This window comes from Moschus berezovskii, chromosome 11, assembly GCF_049115385.1.
Source record: "Moschus berezovskii isolate FMDL1 chromosome 11, NW_MosBer_1.0, whole genome shotgun sequence".
Classification (NCBI taxonomy): Eukaryota; Metazoa; Chordata; class Mammalia; order Artiodactyla; family Moschidae; genus Moschus; species Moschus berezovskii.
Genome location: NC_142470.1, coordinates 110,828,642 through 110,844,007, shown reverse-complemented (window position 1 = coordinate 110,844,007; position 15,366 = coordinate 110,828,642).

The window sequence follows — 15,366 nt, the reverse complement described above, 5'->3', positions numbered from 1 at the left end:
AGCTCTCCAGAGGAGCAAAGACATGTGGGGTGTGTTTGGCCTTTCCCTGTGAGGGTGGTGCCCTTGCGGCAGCCCCAGGCCCAGGAGCAACGGCCCCAGAGGAAAGACCGTTCCCACTGAGATTCGCTCAGGATGAGAAGCAGATTTCGCAGGAAGCGGGAGGAGAGAGCTTCCTTCGCCAATGCAGAGGCAGCCTAGGGGCCTGCGTCTGCAAAGCTGGATTTGGCAGAGAGGCGTTCGCTTTGCCCCTGGGAGACGCTGAGATTGGCTCCAAGCACCGAGATTTCCGGGTGCGCGGCCTGCATCTCTCTCGCACTCTCCGAGCTGGAGAAGGCTTTCCTAGCTCCCAGCGTTGCTTCCCTGAAAGGAGCAGGCTGAGGAAGTGTGTCCGACATGACTCAGCCCCTTCCTAGGCTTCCCCGTGCTATTGCCTTTCAGTGCAATGGAAGGCGCAGGACTCCTTGGAAAGGAGGCTGGGCTCGGTTGTCTCCCCACTTCAGAGGTCTAGGGCAGAGCACTGAGACGTCTGTCAGACGGAAGGGAAGCGCTGTTGTGCCCATGGTGAAGATGTTGCTTGGCCGCACTGTGGAAGCAACGCCCAGAGAGAAACAGGCACCGTGGGCCTCCAGGCAGGGGCTGCGGGATCACAGCCAGAATGCCCCTGAGTCTCCACTGAGAAGCGACCTCCCAGTTGGAGGCTCCATGCCGCCCTCCAGAGGAGCAAAGACCTGTGGAGTGTGTCTGGCCTTTCCTTGGGAGTGTGGTGCCCTTCCCTCTTCCCCAGGCACAGGAGCAACTGCCCCTGAGCAAAGACCTCTCCAAGGGCTTTTCCCTCAGGCTGAAGCAGATTTCGCAGGAAGCGGGCCTAGAGAGCTTCCTTCGTGGATGCAGAGGCAGCAGAGCGGCCTGCGTGTGCAAAGCTGCATTTGGCAGAGAGGAGCTCGCTTTGGCACTGGGAGGCTGTGAGACCTGCTCCAAGCACCGGGATTGCTGGGTTGGGGCCTGCATCTCGCTGCCACTTGCTGAGCTTCCAAAGACTTTCCTAGCTCACAGCCTCGCTAGCCATGAAGGAGCAGGCTGAGGGAGTGTGTCAGACATGACTCAGCACTTTCCTGGGCTTGCCTGTGGTTTTGCCTTTCCACTCCAACTGGGCCCCGGGACTCCTTGCACAGGAGGAGGAGCCCGGTTGTCTCCAAACTTCCTAGGGCTAGAGTAGAGCAGGGAGAACTCTGTCAGCTGGAAGGGAAGAGCAGAAGGGTAGATGGGGCAGATGTTGCCTGGCCGCTCTGGTGAAGCAACGCCCAGGGAGAGACAGGCACCATGGGCCTCCAGGCAGGGGATGCGAGACCCCAGCCAGAGTGCTTCTGTGTCTCAGCCGAGAAGCTGCCTGAGCGTTTGAGGTTGCCTGCACCTCTCCAGAGGAGCAAAGACATGTGGGGTGTGTTTGGCCTTTCCCTGTGAGGGTGGTGCCCTTGCGGCAGCCCCAGGCCCAGGAGCAACGGCCCCAGAGGAAAGGCCGTTCCCACTGAGATTCGCTCAGGCTGAGAAGCAGATTTCGCAGGAAGCGGGAGGAGAGAGCTTCCTTCGCCAATGCAGAGGCAGCCTAGCGGCCTGCGTCTGCACAGCTGGATTTGGCAGAGAGGCGTTCGCTTTGCCCCTGGGAGACGCTGAGATTGGCTCCAAGCACCGAGATTTCCGGGTGCGCGGCCTGCATCTCTCTTGCACTCTCCGAGCTGGAGAAGGCTTTCCTAGATCCCAGCGTTGCTTCCCTGAGAGGAGCAGGCTGAGGAAGTGTGTCCGACATGACTCAGCCCCTTCCTAGGCTTCCCTGTGCTATTGCCTTTCAGTGCAATGGAAGGCGCAGGACTCCTTGGAAAGGAGGCTGGGCTCGGTTGTCTCCCCACTTCAGAGGTCTAGAGCAGAGCACTGAGACGTCTGTCAGGCGGAAGGGAGGCGCTGTTGTGCCCATGGTGAAGATGTTGCTTGGCCGCACTGTGGAAGCAACGCCCAGAGAGAAACAGGCACCGTGGGCCTCCAGGCAGGGGCTGCGGGATCACAGCCAGAATGCCCCTGCGTCTCCGCTGAGAAGCGACCTCCCAGTTGGAGGCTCCATGCCGCCCTCCAGAGGAGCAAAGACGTGTGGAGTGTGTCTGGCCTTTCCTTGGGAGTGTGGTGCCCTTCCCTCTTCCCCAGGCACAGGAGCAACTGCCCCTGAGCAAAGACCTCTCCAAGGGCTTTTCCCTCAGGCTGAAGCAGATTTCGCAGGAAGCGGGCCTCGAGAGCTTCCTTCGTGGATGCAGAGGCAGCAGAGCGGCCTGCGTGTGCAAAGCTGCATTTGGCAGAGAGGAGCTCGCTTTGGCACTGGGAGGCTGTGAGACCTGCTCCAAGCACCGGGATTGCTGGGTTGGGGCCTGCATCTCGCTGCCACTTGCTGAGCTTCCAAAGACTTTCCTAGCTCACAGCCTCGCTAGCCATGAAGGAGCAGGCTGAGGGAGTGTGTCAGACATGACTCAGCACTTTCCTGGGCTTGCCTGTGGTTTTGCCTTTCCACTCCAACTGGGCCCCGGGACTCCTTGCACAGGAGGAGGAGCCCGGTTGTCTCCAAACTTCCTAGGGCTAGAGTAGAGCAGGGAGAACTCTGTCAGCTGGAAGGGAAGAGCAGAAGGGTAGATGGGGCAGATGTTGCCTGGCCGCTCTGGTGAAGCAACGCCCAGGGAGAAACAGGCACCATGGGCCTCCAGGCAGGGGATGCGAGACCCCAGCCAGAGTGCTTCTGCGTCTCAGCCGAGAAGCTTCCTGAGCGTTTGAGGTTGCCTGCAGCTCTCCAGAGGAGCAAAGACATGTGGGGTGTGTTTGGCCTTTCCCTGTGAGGGTGGTGCCCTTGCGGCAGCCCCAGGCCCAGGAGCAACGGCCCCAGAGGAAAGACCGTTCCCACTGAGATTCGCTCAGGCTGAGAAGCAGATTTCGCAGGAAGCGGGAGGAGAGAGCTTCCTTCGCCAATGCAGAGGCAGCCTAGCGGCCTGCGTCTGCAAAGCTGGATTTGGCAGAGAGGCGTTCGCTTTGCCCCTGGGAGACGCTGAGATTGGCTCCAAGCACCGAGATTTCCGGGTGCGCGGCCTGCATCTCTCTTGCACTCTCCGAGATGGAGAAGGCTTTCCTAGCTCCCAGCGTTGCTTCCCTGAGAGGAGCAGGCTGAGGAAGTGTGTCCGACATGACTCAGCCCCTTCCTAGGCTTCCCCGTGCTATTGCCTTTCAGTGCAATGGAAGACGCAGGACTCCTTGGAAAGGAGGCTGGGCTCGGTTGTCTCCCCACTTCAGAGGTCTAGAGCAGAGCACTGAGACGTCTGTCAGGCGGAAGGGAGGCGCTGTTTTGCCCATGGTGAAGATGTTGCTTGGCCGCACTGTGGGAGCAACGCCCAGAGAGAAACAGGCACCGTGGGCCTCCAGGCAGGGGCTGCGGGATCACAGCCAGAATGCCCCTGCGTCTCCGCTGAGAAGCGACCTCCCAGTTGGAGGCTCCATGCCGCCCTCCAGAGGAGCAAAGACGTGTGGAGTGTGTCTGGCCTTTCCTTGGGAGTGTGGTGCCCTTCCCTCTTCCCCAGGCACAGGAGCAACTGCCCCTGAGCAAAGACCTCTCCAAGGGCTTTTCCCTCAGGCTGAAGCAGATTTCGCAGGAAGCGGGCCTCGAGAGCTTCCTTCGTGGATGCAGAGGCAGCAGAGCGGCCTGCGTGTGCAAAGCTGCATTTGGCAGAGAGGAGCTCGCTTTGGCACTGGGAGGCTGTGAGACCTGCTCCAAGCACCGGGATTGCTGGGTTGGGGCCTGCATCTCGCTGCCACTTGCTGAGCTTCCAAAGACTTTCCTAGCTCACAGCCTCGCTAGCCATGAAGGAGCAGGCTGAGGGAGTGTGTCAGACATGACTCAGCACTTTCCTGGGCTTGCCTGTGGTTTTGCCTTTCCACTCCAACTGGGCCCCGGGACTCCTTGCACAGGAGGAGGAGCCCGGTTGTCTCCAAACTTTCTAGGGCTAGAGTAGAGCAGGGAGAACTCTGTCAGCTGGAAGGGAAGAGCAGAAGGGTAGATGGGGCAGATGTTGCCTGGCCGCTCTGGGGAAGCAACGCCCAGGGAGAAACAGGCACCATGGGCCTCCAGGCAGGGGATGCGAGATCCCAGCCAGAGTGCTTCTGCGTCTCAGCCGAGAAGCTTCCTGAGCGTTTGAGGTTGCCTGCAGCTCTCCAGAGGAGCAAAGACATGTGGGGTGTGTTTGGCCTTTCCCTGTGAGGGTGGTGCCCTTGCGGCAGCCCCAGGCCCAGGAGCAACGGCCCCAGAGGAAAGACCGTTCCCACTGAGATTCGCTCAGGCTGAGAAGCAGATTTCGCAGGAAGCGGGAGGAGAGAGCTTCCTTCGCCAATGCAGAGGCAGCCTAGCGGCCTGCGTCTGCACAGCTGGATTTGGCAGAGAGGCCTTCGCTTTGCCCCTGGGAGACGCTGAGATTGGCTCCAAGCACCGAGATTTCCGGGTGCGCGGCCTGCATCTCTCTCGCACTCTCCGAGCTGGAGGAGGCTTTCCTAGCTCCCAGCGTTGCTTCCCTGAAAGGAGCAGGCTGAGGAAGTGTGTCCGACATGACTCAGCCCCTTCCTAGGCTTCCCCGTGCTATTGCCTTTCAGTGCAATGGAAGGCGCAGGACTCCTTGGAAAGGAGGCTGGGCTCGGTTGTCTCCCCACTTCAGAGGTCTAGAGCAGAGCACTGAGACGTCTGTCAGGCGGAAGGGAAGCGCTGTTGTGCCCATGGTGAAGATGTTGCTTGGCCGCACTGTGGAAGCAACGCCCAGAGAGAAACAGGCACCGTGGCCCTCCAGGCAGGGGCTGCGGGATCACAGCCAGAATGCCCCTGCGTCTCCGCTGAGACGCGACCTCCCAGTTGGAGGCTCCATGCCGCCCTCCAGAGGAGCAAAGACGTGTGGAGTGTGTCTGGCCTTTCCTTGGGAGTGTGGTGCCCTTCCCTCTTCCCCAGGCACAGGAGCAACTGCCCCTGAGCCAAGACCTCTCCAAGGGCTTTTCCCTCAGGCTGAAGCAGATTTCGCAGGAAGCGGGCCTCGAGAGCTTCCTTCGTGGATGCAGAGGCAGCAGAGCGGCCTGCGTGTGCAAAGCTGCATTTGGCAGAGAGGAGCTCGCTTTGGCACTGGGAGGCTGTGAGACCTGCTCCAAGCACCGGGATTGCTGGGTTGGGGCCTGCATCTCGCTGCCACTTGCTGAGCTTCCAAAGACTTTCCTAGCTCACAGCCTCGCTAGCCATGAAGGAGCAGGCTGAGGGAGTGTGTCAGACATGACTCAGCACTTTCCTGGGCTTGCCTGTGGTTTTGCCTTTCCACTCCAACTGGGCCCCGGGACTCCTTGCACAGGAGGAGGAGCCCGGTTGTCTCCAAACTTCCTAGGGCTAGAGTAGAGCAGGGAGAACTCTGTCAGCTGGAAGGGAAGAGCAGAAGGGTAGATGGGGCAGATGTTGCCTGGCCGCTCTGGGGAAGCAACGCCCAGGGAGAAACAGGCACCATGGGCCTCCAGGCAGGGGATGCGAGATCCCAGCCAGAGTGCTTCTGCGTCTCAGCCGAGAAGCTTCCTGAGCGTTTGAGGTTGCCTGCAGCTCTCCAGAGGAGCAAAGACATGTGGGGTGTGTTTGGCCTTTCCCTGTGAGGGTGGTGCCCTTGCGGCAGCCCCAGGCCCAGGAGCAACGGCCCCAGAGGAAAGACCGTTCCCACTGAGATTCGCTCAGGCTGAGAAGCAGATTTCGCAGGAAGCGGGAGGAGAGAGCTTCCTTCGCCAATGCAGAGGCAGCCTAGCGGCCTGCGTCTGCACAGCTGGATTTGGCAGAGAGGCGTTCGCTTTGCCCCTGGGAGAGGCTGAGATTGGCTCCAAGCACTGAGATTTCCGGGTGCGCGGCCTGCATCTCTCTCGCACTCTCCGAGCTGGAGAAGGCTTTCCTAGCTCCCAGCGTTGCTTCCCTGAAAGGAGCAGGCTGAGGAAGTGTGTCCGACATGACTCAGCCCCTTCCTAGGCTTCCCCGTGCTATTGCCTTTCAGTGCAATGGAAGGCGCAGGACTCCTTGGAAAGGAGGCTGGGCTCGGTTGTCTCCCCACTTCAGAGGTCTAGAGCAGAGCACTGAGACGTCTGTCAGGCGGAAGGGAAGCGCTGTTGTGCCCATGGTGAAGATGTTGCTTGGCCGCACTGTGGAAGCAACGCCCAGAGAGAAACAGGCACCGTGGGCCTCCAGGCAGGGGCTGCGGGATCACAGCCAGAATGCCCCTGCGTCTCCGCTGAGACGCGACCTCCCAGTTGGAGGCTCCATGCCGCCCTCCAGAGGAGCAAAGACGTGTGGAGTGTGTCTGGCCTTTCCTTGGGAGTGTGGTGCCCTTCCCTCTTCCCCAGGCACAGGAGCAACTGCCCCTGAGCCAAGACCTCTCCAAGGGCTTTTCCCTCAGGCTGAAGCAGATTTCGCAGGAAGCGGGCCTCGAGAGCTTCCTTCGTGGATGCAGAGGCAGCAGAGCGGCCTGCGTGTGCACAGCTGCATTTGGCAGAGAGGAGCTCGCTTTGGCACTGGGAGGCTGTGAGACCTGCTCCAAGCACCGGGATTGCTGGGTTGGGGCCTGCATCTCGCTGCCACTTGCTGAGCTTCCAAAGACTTTCCTAGCTCACAGCCTCGCTAGCCATGAAGGAGCAGGCTGAGGGAGTGTGTCAGACATGACTCAGCACTTTCCTGGGCTTGCCTGTGGTTTTGCCTTTCCACTCCAACTGGGCCCCGGGACTCCTTGCACAGGAGGAGGAGCCCGGTTGTCTCCAAACTTCCTAGGGCTAGAGTAGAGCAGGGAGAACTCTGTCAGCTGGAAGGGAAGAGCAGAAGGGTAGATGGGGCAGATGTTGCCTGGCCGCTCTGGGGAAGCAACACCCAGGGAGAAACAGGCACCATGGGCCTCCAGGCAGGGGATGCGAGATCCCAGCCAGAGTGCTTCTGCGTCTCAGCCGAGAAGCTTCCTGAGCGTTTGAGGTTGCCTGCAGCTCTCCAGAGGAGCAAAGACATGTGGGGTGTGTTTGGCCTTTCCCTGTGAGGGTGGTGCCCTTGCGGCAGCCCCAGGCCCAGGAGCAACGGCCCCAGAGGAAAGACCGTTCCCACTGAGATTCGCTCAGGCTGAGAAGCAGATTTCGCAGGAAGCGGGAGGAGAGAGCTTCCTTCGCCAATGCAGAGGCAGCCTAGCGGCCTGCGTCTGCACAGCTGGATTTGGCAGAGAGGCCTTCGCTTTGCCCCTGGGAGACGCTGAGATTGGCTCCAAGCACCGAGATTTCCGGGTGCGCGGCCTGCATCTCTCTCGCACTCTCCGAGCTGGAGGAGGCTTTCCTAGCTCCCAGCGTTGCTTCCCTGAAAGGAGCAGGCTGAGGAAGTGTGTCCGACATGACTCAGCCCCTTCCTAGGCTTCCCCGTGCTATTGCCTTTCAGTGCAATGGAAGGCGCAGGACTCCTTGGAAAGGAGGCTGGGCTCGGTTGTCTCCCCACTTCAGAGGTCTAGAGCAGAGCACTGAGACGTCTGTCAGGCGCAAGGGAAGCGCTGTTGTGCCCATGGTGAAGATGTTGCTTGGCCGCACTGTGGAAGCAACGCCCAGAGAGAAACAGGCACCGTGGGCCTCCAGGCAGGGGCTGCGGGATCACAGCCAGAATGCCCCTGCGTCTCCGCTGAGACGCGACCTCCCAGTTGGAGGCTCCATGCCGCCCTCCAGAGGAGCAAAGACGTGTGGAGTGTGTCTGGCCTTTCCTTGGGAGTGTGGTGCCCTTCCCTCTTCCCCAGGCACAGGAGCAACTGCCCCTGAGCCAAGACCTCTCCAAGGGCTTTTCCCTCAGGCTGAAGCAGATTTCGCAGGAAGCGGGCCTCGAGAGCTTCCTTCGTGGATGCAGAGGCAGCAGAGCGGCCTGCGTGTGCACAGCTGCATTTGGCAGAGAGGAGCTCGCTTTGGCACTGGGAGGCTGTGAGACCTGCTCCAAGCACCGGGATTGCTGGGTTGGGGCCTGCATCTCGCTGCCACTTGCTGAGCTTCCAAAGACTTTCCTAGCTCACAGCCTCGCTAGCCATGAAGGAGCAGGCTGAGGGAGTGTGTCAGACATGACTCAGCACTTTCCTGGGCTTGCCTGTGGTTTTGCCTTTCCACTCCAACTGGGCCCCGGGACTCCTTGCACAGGAGGAGGAGCCCGGTTGTCTCCAAACTTCCTAGGGCTAGAGTAGAGCAGGGAGAACTCTGTCAGCTGGAAGGGAAGAGCAGAAGGGTAGATGGGGCAGATGTTGCCTGGCCGCTCTGGGGAAGCAACGCCCAGGGAGAAACAGGCACCATGGGCCTCCAGGCAGGGGATGCGAGATCCCAGCCAGAGTGCTTCTGCGTCTCAGCCGAGAAGCTTCCTGAGCGTTTGAGGTTGCCTGCAGCTCTCCAGAGGAGCAAAGACATGTGGGGTGTGTTTGGCCTTTCCCTGTGAGGGTGGTGCCCTTGCGGCAGCCCCAGGCCCAGGAGCAACGGCCCCAGAGGAAAGACCGTTCCCACTGAGATTCGCTCAGGCTGAGAAGCAGATTTCGCAGGAAGCGGGAGGAGAGAGCTTCCTTCGCCAATGCAGAGGCAGCCTAGCGGCCTGCGTCTGCACAGCTGGATTTGGCAGAGAGGCGTTCGCTTTGCCCCTGGGAGACGCTGAGATTGGCTCCAAGCACCGAGATTTCCGGGTGCGCGGCCTGCATCTCTCTCGCACTCTCCGAGCTGGAGGAGGCTTTCCTAGCTCCCAGCGTTGCTTCCCTGAAAGGAGCAGGCTGAGGAAGTGTGTCCGACATGACTCAGCCCCTTCCTAGGCTTCCCCGTGCTATTGCCTTTCAGTGCAATGGAAGGCGCAGGACTCCTTGGAAAGGAGGCTGGGCTCGGTTGTCTCCCCACTTCAGAGGTCTAGAGCAGAGCACTGAGACGTCTGTCAGGCGGAAGGGAAGCGCTGTTGTGCCCATGGTGAAGATGTTGCTTGGCCGCACTGTGGAAGCAACGCCCAGAGAGAAACAGGCACCGTGGGCCTCCAGGCAGGGGCTGCGGGATCACAGCCAGAATGCCCCTGCGTCTCCGCTGAGACGCGACCTCCCAGTTGGAGGCTCCATGCCGCCCTCCAGAGGAGCAAAGACGTGTGGAGTGTGTCTGGCCTTTCCTTGGGAGTGTGGTGCCCTTCCCTCTTCCCCAGGCACAGGAGCAACTGCCCCTGAGCCAAGACCTCTCCAAGGGCTTTTCCCTCAGGCTGAAGCAGATTTCGCAGGAAGCGGGCCTCGAGAGCTTCCTTCGTGGATGCAGAGGCAGCAGAGCGGCCTGCGTGTGCACAGCTGCATTTGGCAGAGAGGAGCTCGCTTTGGCACTGGGAGGCTGTGAGACCTGCTCCAAGCACCGGGATTGCTGGGTTGGGGCCTGCATCTCGCTGCCACTTGCTGAGCTTCCAAAGACTTTCCTAGCTCACAGCCTCGCTAGCCATGAAGGAGCAGGCTGAGGGAGTGTGTCAGACATGACTCAGCACTTTCCTGGGCTTGCCTGTGGTTTTGCCTTTCCACTCCAACTGGGCCCCGGGACTCCTTGCACAGGAGGAGGAGCCCGGTTGTCTCCAAACTTCCTAGGGCTAGAGTAGAGCAGGGAGAACTCTGTCAGCTGGAAGGGAAGAGCAGAAGGGTAGATGGGGCAGATGTTGCCTGGCCGCTCTGGGGAAGCAACACCCAGGGAGAAACAGGCACCATGGGCCTCCAGGCAGGGGATGCGAGATCCCAGCCAGAGTGCTTCTGCGTCTCAGCCGAGAAGCTTCCTGAGCGTTTGAGGTTGCCTGCAGCTCTCCAGAGGAGCAAAGACATGTGGGGTGTGTTTGGCCTTTCCCTGTGAGGGTGGTGCCCTTGCGGCAGCCCCAGGCCCAGGAGCAACGGCCCCAGAGGAAAGACCGTTCCCACTGAGATTCGCTCAGGCTGAGAAGCAGATTTCGCAGGAAGCGGGAGGAGAGAGCTTCCTTCGCCAATGCAGAGGCAGCCTAGCGGCCTGCGTCTGCACAGCTGGATTTGGCAGAGAGGCCTTCGCTTTGCCCCTGGGAGACGCTGAGATTGGCTCCAAGCACCGAGATTTCCGGGTGCGCGGCCTGCATCTCTCTCGCACTCTCCGAGCTGGAGGAGGCTTTCCTAGCTCCCAGCGTTGCTTCCCTGAAAGGAGCAGGCTGAGGAAGTGTGTCCGACATGACTCAGCCCCTTCCTAGGCTTCCCCGTGCTATTGCCTTTCAGTGCAATGGAAGGCGCAGGACTCCTTGGAAAGGAGGCTGGGCTCGGTTGTCTCCCCACTTCAGAGGTCTAGAGCAGAGCACTGAGACGTCTGTCAGGCGCAAGGGAAGCGCTGTTGTGCCCATGGTGAAGATGTTGCTTGGCCGCACTGTGGAAGCAACGCCCAGAGAGAAACAGGCACCGTGGGCCTCCAGGCAGGGGCTGCGGGATCACAGCCAGAATGCCCCTGCGTCTCCGCTGAGACGCGACCTCCCAGTTGGAGGCTCCATGCCGCCCTCCAGAGGAGCAAAGACGTGTGGAGTGTGTCTGGCCTTTCCTTGGGAGTGTGGTGCCCTTCCCTCTTCCCCAGGCACAGGAGCAACTGCCCCTGAGCCAAGACCTCTCCAAGGGCTTTTCCCTCAGGCTGAAGCAGATTTCGCAGGAAGCGGGCCTCGAGAGCTTCCTTCGTGGATGCAGAGGCAGCAGAGCGGCCTGCGTGTGCACAGCTGCATTTGGCAGAGAGGAGCTCGCTTTGGCACTGGGAGGCTGTGAGACCTGCTCCAAGCACCGGGATTGCTGGGTTGGGGCCTGCATCTCGCTGCCACTTGCTGAGCTTCCAAAGACTTTCCTAGCTCACAGCCTCGCTAGCCATGAAGGAGCAGGCTGAGGGAGTGTGTCAGACATGACTCAGCACTTTCCTGGGCTTGCCTGTGGTTTTGCCTTTCCACTCCAACTGGGCCCCGGGACTCCTTGCACAGGAGGAGGAGCCCGGTTGTCTCCAAACTTCCTAGGGCTAGAGTAGAGCAGGGAGAACTCTGTCAGCTGGAAGGGAAGAGCAGAAGGGTAGATGGGGCAGATGTTGCCTGGCCGCTCTGGGGAAGCAACGCCCAGGGAGAAACAGGCACCATGGGCCTCCAGGCAGGGGATGCGAGATCCCAGCCAGAGTGCTTCTGCGTCTCAGCCGAGAAGCTTCCTGAGCGTTTGAGGTTGCCTGCAGCTCTCCAGAGGAGCAAAGACATGTGGGGTGTGTTTGGCCTTTCCCTGTGAGGGTGGTGCCCTTGCGGCAGCCCCAGGCCCAGGAGCAACGGCCCCAGAGGAAAGACCGTTCCCACTGAGATTCGCTCAGGCTGAGAAGCAGATTTCGCAGGAAGCGGGAGGAGAGAGCTTCCTTCGCCAATGCAGAGGCAGCCTAGCGGCCTGCGTCTGCACAGCTGGATTTGGCAGAGAGGCGTTCGCTTTGCCCCTGGGAGAGGCTGAGATTGGCTCCAAGCACTGAGATTTCCGGGTGCGCGGCCTGCATCTCTCTCGCACTCTCCGAGCTGGAGAAGGCTTTCCTAGCTCCCAGCGTTGCTTCCCTGAAAGGAGCAGGCTGAGGAAGTGTGTCCGACATGACTCAGCCCCTTCCTAGGCTTCCCCGTGCTATTGCCTTTCAGTGCAATGGAAGGCGCAGGACTCCTTGGAAAGGAGGCTGGGCTCGGTTGTCTCCCCACTTCAGAGGTCTAGAGCAGAGCACTGAGACGTCTGTCAGGCGGAAGGGAAGCGCTGTTGTGCCCATGGTGAAGATGTTGCTTGGCCGCACTGTGGAAGCAACGCCCAGAGAGAAACAGGCACCGTGGGCCTCCAGGCAGGGGCTGCGGGATCACAGCCAGAATGCCCCTGCGTCTCCGCTGAGACGCGACCTCCCAGTTGGAGGCTCCATGCCGCCCTCCAGAGGAGCAAAGACGTGTGGAGTGTGTCTGGCCTTTCCTTGGGAGTGTGGTGCCCTTCCCTCTTCCCCAGGCACAGGAGCAACTGCCCCTGAGCCAAGACCTCTCCAAGGGCTTTTCCCTCAGGCTGAAGCAGATTTCGCAGGAAGCGGGCCTCGAGAGCTTCCTTCGTGGATGCAGAGGCAGCAGAGCGGCCTGCGTGTGCACAGCTGCATTTGGCAGAGAGGAGCTCGCTTTGGCACTGGGAGGCTGTGAGACCTGCTCCAAGCACCGGGATTGCTGGGTTGGGGCCTGCATCTCGCTGCCACTTGCTGAGCTTCCAAAGACTTTCCTAGCTCACAGCCTCGCTAGCCATGAAGGAGCAGGCTGAGGGAGTGTGTCAGACATGACTCAGCACTTTCCTGGGCTTGCCTGTGGTTTTGCCTTTCCACTCCAACTGGGCCCCGGGACTCCTTGCACAGGAGGAGGAGCCCGGTTGTCTCCAAACTTCCTAGGGCTAGAGTAGAGCAGGGAGAACTCTGTCAGCTGGAAGGGAAGAGCAGAAGGGTAGATGGGGCAGATGTTGCCTGGCCGCTCTGGGGAAGCAACACCCAGGGAGAAACAGGCACCATGGGCCTCCAGGCAGGGGATGCGAGATCCCAGCCAGAGTGCTTCTGCGTCTCAGCCGAGAAGCTTCCTGAGCGTTTGAGGTTGCCTGCAGCTCTCCAGAGGAGCAAAGACATGTGGGGTGTGTTTGGCCTTTCCCTGTGAGGGTGGTGCCCTTGCGGCAGCCCCAGGCCCAGGAGCAACGGCCCCAGAGGAAAGACCGTTCCCACTGAGATTCGCTCAGGCTGAGAAGCAGATTTCGCAGGAAGCGGGAGGAGAGAGCTTCCTTCGCCAATGCAGAGGCAGCCTAGCGGCCTGCGTCTGCACAGCTGGATTTGGCAGAGAGGCCTTCGCTTTGCCCCTGGGAGACGCTGAGATTGGCTCCAAGCACCGAGATTTCCGGGTGCGCGGCCTGCATCTCTCTCGCACTCTCCGAGCTGGAGGAGGCTTTCCTAGCTCCCAGCGTTGCTTCCCTGAAAGGAGCAGGCTGAGGAAGTGTGTCCGACATGACTCAGCCCCTTCCTAGGCTTCCCCGTGCTATTGCCTTTCAGTGCAATGGAAGGCGCAGGACTCCTTGGAAAGGAGGCTGGGCTCGGTTGTCTCCCCACTTCAGAGGTCTAGAGCAGAGCACTGAGACGTCTGTCAGGCGCAAGGGAAGCGCTGTTGTGCCCATGGTGAAGATGTTGCTTGGCCGCACTGTGGAAGCAACGCCCAGAGAGAAACAGGCACCGTGGGCCTCCAGGCAGGGGCTGCGGGATCACAGCCAGAATGCCCCTGCGTCTCCGCTGAGACGCGACCTCCCAGTTGGAGGCTCCATGCCGCCCTCCAGAGGAGCAAAGACGTGTGGAGTGTGTCTGGCCTTTCCTTGGGAGTGTGGTGCCCTTCCCTCTTCCCCAGGCACAGGAGCAACTGCCCCTGAGCAAAGACCTCTCCAAGGGCTTTTCCCTCAGGCTGAAGCAGATTTCGCAGGAAGCGGGCCTCGAGAGCTTCCTTCGTGGATGCAGAGGCAGCAGAGCGGCCTGCGTGTGCACAGCTGCATTTGGCAGAGAGGAGCTCGCTTTGGCACTGGGAGGCTGTGAGACCTGCTCCAAGCACCGGGATTGCTGGGTTGGGGCCTGCATCTCGCTGCCACTTGCTGAGCTTCCAAAGACTTTCCTAGCTCACAGCCTCGCTAGCCATGAAGGAGCAGGCTGAGGGAGTGTGTCAGACATGACTCAGCACTTTCCTGGGCTTGCCTGTGGTTTTGCCTTTCCACTCCAACTGGGCCCCGGGACTCCTTGCACAGGAGGAGGAGCCCGGTTGTCTCCAAACTTCCTAGGGCTAGAGTAGAGCAGGGAGAACTCTGTCAGCTGGAAGGGAAGAGCAGAAGGGTAGATGGGGCAGATGTTGCCTGGCCGCTCTGGGGAAGCAACGCCCAGGGAGAAACAGGCACCATGGGCCTCCAGGCAGGGGATGCGAGATCCCAGCCAGAGTGCTTCTGCGTCTCAGCCGAGAAGCTTCCTGAGCGTTTGAGGTTGCCTGCAGCTCTCCAGAGGAGCAAAGACATGTGGGGTGTGTTTGGCCTTTCCCTGTGAGGGTGGTGCCCTTGCGGCAGCCCCAGGCCCAGGAGCAACGGCCCCAGAGGAAAGACCGTTCCCACTGAGATTCGCTCAGGCTGAGAAGCAGATTTCGCAGGAAGCGGGAGGAGAGAGCTTCCTTCGCCAATGCAGAGGCAGCCTAGCGGCCTGCGTCTGCACAGCTGGATTTGGCAGAGAGGCGTTCGCTTTGCCCCTGGGAGACGCTGAGATTGGCTCCAAGCACCGAGATTTCCGGGTGCGCGGCCTGCATCTCTCTCGCACTCTCCGAGCTGGAGGAGGCTTTCCTAGCTCCCAGCGTTGCTTCCCTGAAAGGAGCAGGCTGAGGAAGTGTGTCCGACATGACTCAGCCCCTTCCTAGGCTTCCCCGTGCTATTGCCTTTCAGTGCAATGGAAGGCGCAGGACTCCTTGGAAAGGAGGCTGGGCTCGGTTGTCTCCCCACTTCAGAGGTCTAGAGCAGAGCACTGAGACGTCTGTCAGGCGGAAGGGAAGCGCTGTTGTGCCCATGGTGAAGATGTTGCTTGGCCGCACTGTGGAAGCAACGCCCAGAGAGAAACAGGCACCGTGGGCCTCCAGGCAGGGGCTGCGGGATCACAGCCAGAATGCCCCTGCGTCTCCGCTGAGACGCGACCTCCCAGTTGGAGGCTCCATGCCGCCCTCCAGAGGAGCAAAGACGTGTGGAGTGTGTCTGGCCTTTCCTTGGGAGTGTGGTGCCCTTCCCTCTTCCCCAGGCACAGGAGCAACTGCCCCTGAGCCAAGACCTCTCCAAGGGCTTTTCCCTCAGGCTGAAGCAGATTTCGCAGGAAGCGGGCCTCGAGAGCTTCCTTCGTGGATGCAGAGGCAGCAGAGCGGCCTGCGTGTGCACAGCTGCATTTGGCAGAGAGGAGCTCGCTTTGGCACTGGGAGGCTGTGAGACCTGCTCCAAGCACCGGGATTGCTGGGTTGGGGCCTGCATCTCGCTGCCACTTGCTGAGCTTCCAAAGACTTTCCTAGCTCACAGCCTCGCTAGCCATGAAGGAGCAGGCTGAGGGAGTGTGTCAGACATGACTCAGCACTTTCCTGGGCTTGCCTGTGGTTTTGCCTTTCCACTCCAACTGGGCCCCGGGACTCCTTGCACAGGAGGAGGAGCCCGGTTGTCTCCAAACTTCCTAGGGCTAGAGTAGAGCAGGGAGAACTCTGTCAGCTGGAAGGGAAGAGCAGAAGGGTAGATGGGGCAGATGTTG